This window comes from Psittacula echo (assembly GCF_963264785.1).
Source record: "Psittacula echo genome assembly, chromosome: 6".
NCBI lineage: Eukaryota > Metazoa > Chordata > Aves > Psittaciformes > Psittacidae > Psittacula > Psittacula echo.
Genome location: NC_137743.1, coordinates 56,011,460 through 56,017,459, shown reverse-complemented (window position 1 = coordinate 56,017,459; position 6,000 = coordinate 56,011,460).

Below are 6,000 nucleotides of genomic sequence, written 5' to 3'. Positions count from 1 at the left end.
TTTGAACCCTAACCCTAACCCTAACCCTAAACTTTTTGAAAGTCTAATCCTGTGGCTCATGTCTCTACCACCATGGGTGTTCCTCATGAAATGTTTTGTAAAAGACTAATGTTGGTGAATTGTAGTACTCATCTTGGTATGCCTTTTGCAGCCCCAGTGTCTCTGGACCTGTAGGCTTTGTGGCTTTTTGAAGCCTAAGCCAAGCCCTAACCCCTAACCCCTAATACTGAGGCTTATGTCTTCACCACCATAGGAGTTCCTCATGAGAAAGTTGTTAAAGGACCGATGTTGGTGCAGTGCTGTACTCATCTTGGTATGCCTTTTGCAGCCCCAGTGTCTCTGGACCTGTAGGCTTTGTAGCTCTTTCAACCCTAAGCCTGTCCTGAATGGCACAGGATAATATTGCGTACGCCCCCAGCAGCTTGGGTGTCCCACATGAACAAGTGGTGTAAGGTGCAATGTTTTTGCAGTGCCGTTCTCCTCTTGGCATGTGTTTTGCAGCCCCAGGATCTCTGGACCTTTAGGCTTTGTGCATCTTTGAACTTAACCCTAACACTAACCCTAAAGTTTTTGAAACCTGAGTACAGTACTGTCGGATTTTCCGCATGAGAAAGGTGCGCAAGGACCAATGTTTGTGCAGTGCCGTACTCCTCCTGGTATGCCTTTTGCAGCCGCAATGTCTCTGGACCTGTAGGCTTTGTGGATCTTTGAACCCTAACCCTAACCCTAACCCTAACCCTAACCCTAACCCTAAACTTTTTGAAAGTCTAATCCTGTGGCTCATGTCTCTACCACCATGGGTGTTCCTCATGAAAGGTTTTGTAAGGACTAATGTTGGTGAATTGTAGTACCCATCTTTGCATGCCTTTTGCAGCCCCAGTGTCTCTGGACCTGTAGGCTTTGTGGCTTTTTGAAGCCTAAGCCAAGCCCTAACCCCTAACCCCTAATACTGAGGCTTATGTCTTCACCACCATGGGAGTTTCTCATGAGAAAGTTGTTAAAGGACCGATGTTGGTGCAGTGCTGTACTCATCTTGGTATGCCTTTTGCAGCCCCAGTGTCTCTGGACCTGTAGGCTTTGTTGCTCTTTCAACCCTAAGCCTGTCCTGAATGGCACAGGATAATATTGCGTACGCCCCCAGCTGCTTGGGTGTCCCACATGAACAAGTGGTGTAAGGTGCAATGTTTTTGCAGTGCCGTTCTCCTCTTGGCATGTGTTTTGCAGCCCCAGGATCTCTGGACCTTTAGGCTTTGTGCATCTTTGAACTTAACCCTAACACTAACCCTAAAGTTTTTGAAACCTGAGTACAGTACTGGCGGATTTTCCGCATGAGAAAGGTGCGCAAGGACCAATGTTTGTGCAGTGCCGTACTCCTCCTGGTATGCCTTTTGCAGCCGCAATGTCTCTGGACCTGTAGGCTTTGTGGATCTTTGAACCCTAACCCTAACCCTAACCCTAACCCTAAACTTTTTGAAAGTCTAATACTGTGGCTCATGTCTCTACCCCCATGGGTGTTCCTCATGAAAGGTTTTGTAAGGACTACTGTTGGTGAATTGTAGTACTCATCTTGGTATGCCTTTTGCAGCCCCAGTGTCTCTGGACCTGTAGGCTTTGTGGCTTTTTGAAGCCTAAGCCAAGCCCTAACCCCTAACCCCTAATACTGAGGCTTATGTCTTCACCACCCTGGGAGTTCCTCATGAGAAAGTTGTTAAAGGACCGATGTTGGTGCAGTGCTGTACTCATCTTGGTATGCCTTTTGCAGCCCCAGTGTCTCTGGACCTGTAGGCTTTGTAGCTCTTTCAACGCTAAGCCTGTCCTGAATGGCACAGGATAATATTGCGTACGCCCCCAGCAGCTTGGGTGTCCCACATGAACAAGTGGTGTAAGGTGCAATGTTTTTGCAGTGCCGTACTCCTCTTGGCATGTGTTTTGCAGCCCCAGGATCTCTGGACCTTTAGGCTTTGTGCATCTTTGAACTTAACCCTAAGAGTAACCCTAAAGTTTTTGAAACCTGAGTATAGTACTGGCAGATTTTCCGCATGAGAAAGGTGCGCAAGGACCAATGTTTGTGCAGTGCCGTACTCCTCCTGGTATGCCTTTTGCAGCCGCAATGTCTCTGGACCTGTAGGCTTTGTGGATCTTTGAACCCTAACCCTAACCCTAACCCTAAACTTTTTGAAAGTCTAATCCTGTGGCTCATGTCTCTACCACCATGGGTGTTCCTCATGAAATGTTTTGTAAAAGACTAATGTTGGTGAATTGTAGTACTCATCTTGGTATGCCTTTTGCAGCCCCAGTGTCTCTGGACCTGTAGCCTTTGTGGCTTTTTGAAGCCTAAGCCAAGCCCTAACCCCTAACCCCTAATACTGAGGCTTATGTCTTCACCACCATGGGAGTTCCTCATGAGAAAGTTGTTAAAGGACCAATGTTGGTGCAGTGCTGTACTCATCTTGGTATGCCTTTTGCAGCCCCAGTGTCTCTGGACCTGTAGGCTTTGTAGCTCTTTCAACGCTAAGCCTGTCCTGAATGGCACAGGATAATATTGCGTACGCCCCCAGCAGCTTGGGTGTCCCACATGAACAAGTGGTGTAAGGTGCAATGTTTTTGCAGTGCCGTACTCCTCTTGGCATGTGTTTTGCAGCCCCAGGATCTCTGGACCTTTAGGCTTTGTGCATCTTTGAACTTAACCCTAACACTAACCCTAAAGTTTTTGAAACCTGAGTACAGTACTGGCGGATTTTCCGCATGAGAAAGGTGCGCAAGGACCAATGTTTGTGCAGTGCCGTACTCCTCCTGGTATGCCTTTTGCAGCCGCAATGTCTCTGGACCTGTAGGCTTTGTGGATCTTTGAACCCTAACCCTAACCCTAACCCTAAACTTTTTGAAAGTCTAATCCTGTGGCTCATGTCTCTACCACCATGGGTGTTCCTCATGAAATGTTTTGTAAAAGACTAATGTTGGTGAATTGTAGTACTCATCTTGGTATGCCTTTTGCAGCCCCAGTGTCTCTGGACCTGTAGGCTTTGTGGCTTTTTGAAGCCTAAGCCAAGCCCTAACCCCTAACCCCTAATACTGAGGCTTATGTCTTCACCACCATAGGAGTTCCTCATGAGAAAGTTGTTAAAGGACCGATGTTGGTGCAGTGCTGTACTCATCTTGGTATGCCTTTTGCAGCCCCAGTGTCTCTGGACCTGTAGGCTTTGTAGCTCTTTCAACCCTAAGCCTGTCCTGAATGGCACAGGATAATATTGCGTACGCCCCCAGCAGCTTGGGTGTCCCACATGAACAAGTGGTGTAAGGTGCAATGTTTTTGCAGTGCCGTACTCCTCTTGGCATGTGTTTTGCAGCCCCAGGATCTCTGGACCTTTAGGCTTTGTGCATCTTTGAACTTAACCCTAACACTAACCCTAAAGTTTTTGAAACCTGAGTACAGTACTGGCGGATTTTCCGCATGAGAAAGGTGCGCAAGGACCGAGGTTTGTGCAGTGCCGTACTCCTGCTGGTATGCCTTTTGCAGCCGCAATGTCTCTGGACCTGTAGGCTTTGTGGATCTTTGAACCCTAACCCTAACCCTAACCCTAACCCTAAACTTTTTGAAAGTCTAATCCTGTGGCTCATGTCTCTACCACCATGGGTTTTCCTCCTGAAAGGTTTTGTAAGGACTACTGTTGGTGAATTGTAGTACTCATCTTGGTATGCCTTTTGCAGCCCCAGTGTCTCTGGACCTGTAGGCTTTGTGGCTTTTTGAAGCCTAAGCCAAGCCCTAACCCCTAACCCCTAATACTGAGGCTTATGTCTTCACCACCATGGGAGTTCCTCATGAGAAAGTTGTTAAAGGACCGATGTTGGTGCAGTGCTGTACTCATCTTGGTATGCCTTTTGCAGCCCCAGTGTCTCTGGACCTGTAGGCTTTGTAGCTCTTTCAACCCTAAGCCTGTCCTGAATGGCACATGCTAATATTGCGTACGCCCCCAGCAGCTTGGGTGTCCCACATGAACAAGTGGTGTAAGGTGCAATGTTTTTGCAGTGCCGTACTCCTCTTGGCATGTGTTTTGCAGCCCCAGGATCTCTGGACCTTTAGGCTTTGTGCATCTTTGAACTTAACCCTAAGAGTAACCCTAAAGTTTTTGAAACCTGAGTACAGTACTGGCGGATTTTCCGCATGAGAAAGGTGCGCAAGGACCAATGTTTGTGCAGTGCCGTACTCCTCCTGGTATGCCTTTTGCAGCCGCAATGTCTCTGGACCTGTAGGCTTTGTGGATCTTTGAACCCTAACCCTAACCCTAACCCTAAACTTTTTGAAAGTCTAATACTGTGGCTCATGTCTCTACCACCATGGGTGTTCCTCATGAAAGGTTTTGTAAGGACTACTGTTGGTGAATTGTAGTACTCATCTTGGTATGCCTTTGGCAGCCCCAGTGTCTCTGGACCTGTAGGCTTTGTGGCTTTTTGAAGCCTAAGCCAAGCCCTAACCCCTAACCCCTAATACTGAGGCTTCTGTCTTCACCACCATGGGAGTTCGTCATGAGAAAGTTGTTAAAGGACCGATGTTGGTGCAGTGCTGTACTCATCTTGGTATGCCTTTTGCAGCCCCAGTGTCTCTGGACCTGTAGGCTTTGTAGCTCTTTCAACGCTAAGCCTGTCCTGAATGGCACAGGATAATATTGCGTACGCCCCCAGTAGCTTGGGTGTCCCACATGAACAAGTGGTGTAAGGTGCAATGTTTTTGCAGTGCCGTTCTCCTCTTGGCATGTGTTTTGCAGCCCCAGGATCTCTGGACCTTTAGGCTTTGTGCATCTTTGAACTTAACCCTAACAGTAACCCTAAAGTTTTTGAAACCTGAGTACAGTACTGGCGGATTTTCCGCATGAGAAAGGTGCGCAAGGACCAATGTTTGTGCAGTGCCGTACTCCTCCTGGTATGCCTTTTGCAGCCGCAATGTCTCTGGACCTGTAGGCTTTGTGGATCTTTGAACCCTAACCCTAACCCTAACCCTAACCCTAAACTTTTTGAAAGTCTAATCCTGTGGCTCATGTCTCTACCCCCATGGGTGTTCCTCATGAAAGGTTTTGTAAGGACTACTGTTGGTGAATTGTAGTACTCATCTTGGTATGCCTTTTGCAGCCCCAGTGTCTCTGGACCTGTAGGCTTTGTGGCTTTTTGAAGCCTAAGCCAAGCCCTAACCCCTAACCCCTAATACTGAGGCTTCTGTCTTCACCACCATGGGAGTTCCTCATGAGAAAGTTGTTAAAGGACCGATGTTGGTGCAGTGCTGTACTCATCTTGGTATGCCTTTTGCAGCCCCAGTGTCTCTGGACCTGTAGGCTTTGTAGCTCTTTCAACGCTAAGCCTGTCCTGAATGGCACAGGATAATATTGCGTACGCCCCCAGCAGCTTGGGTGTCCCACATGAACAAGTGGTGTAAGGTGCAATGTTTTTGCAGTGCCGTACTCCTCTTGGCATGTGTTTTGCAGCCCCAGGATCTTTGGACCTTTAGGCTTTGTGCATCTTTGAACTTAACCATAACACTAACCCTAATGTTTTTGAAACCTGAGTACAGTACTGGCGGATTTTCCGCATGAGAAAGGTGCGCAAGGACCAAGGTTTGTGCAGTGCCGTACTCCTCCTGGTATGCCTTTTGCAGCCGCAATGTCTCTGGACCTGTAGGCTTTGTGGATCTTTGAACCCTAACCCTAACCCTAACCCTAAACTTTTTGAAAGTCTAATCCTGTGGCTCATGTCTCTACCACCATGGGTGTTCCTCATGAAATGTTTTGTAAAAGACTAATGTTGGTGAATTGTAGTACTCATCTTTGTATGCCTTTTGCAGCCCCAGTGTCTCTGGACCTGTAGGCTTTGTGGCTTTTTGAAGCCTAAGCCAAGCCCTAACCCCTAACCCCTAATACTGAGGCTTATGTCTTCACCACCATGGGAGTTCCTCATGAGAAAGTTGTTAAAGGACCGATGTTGGTGCAGTGCTGTACTCATCTTGGTATGCCT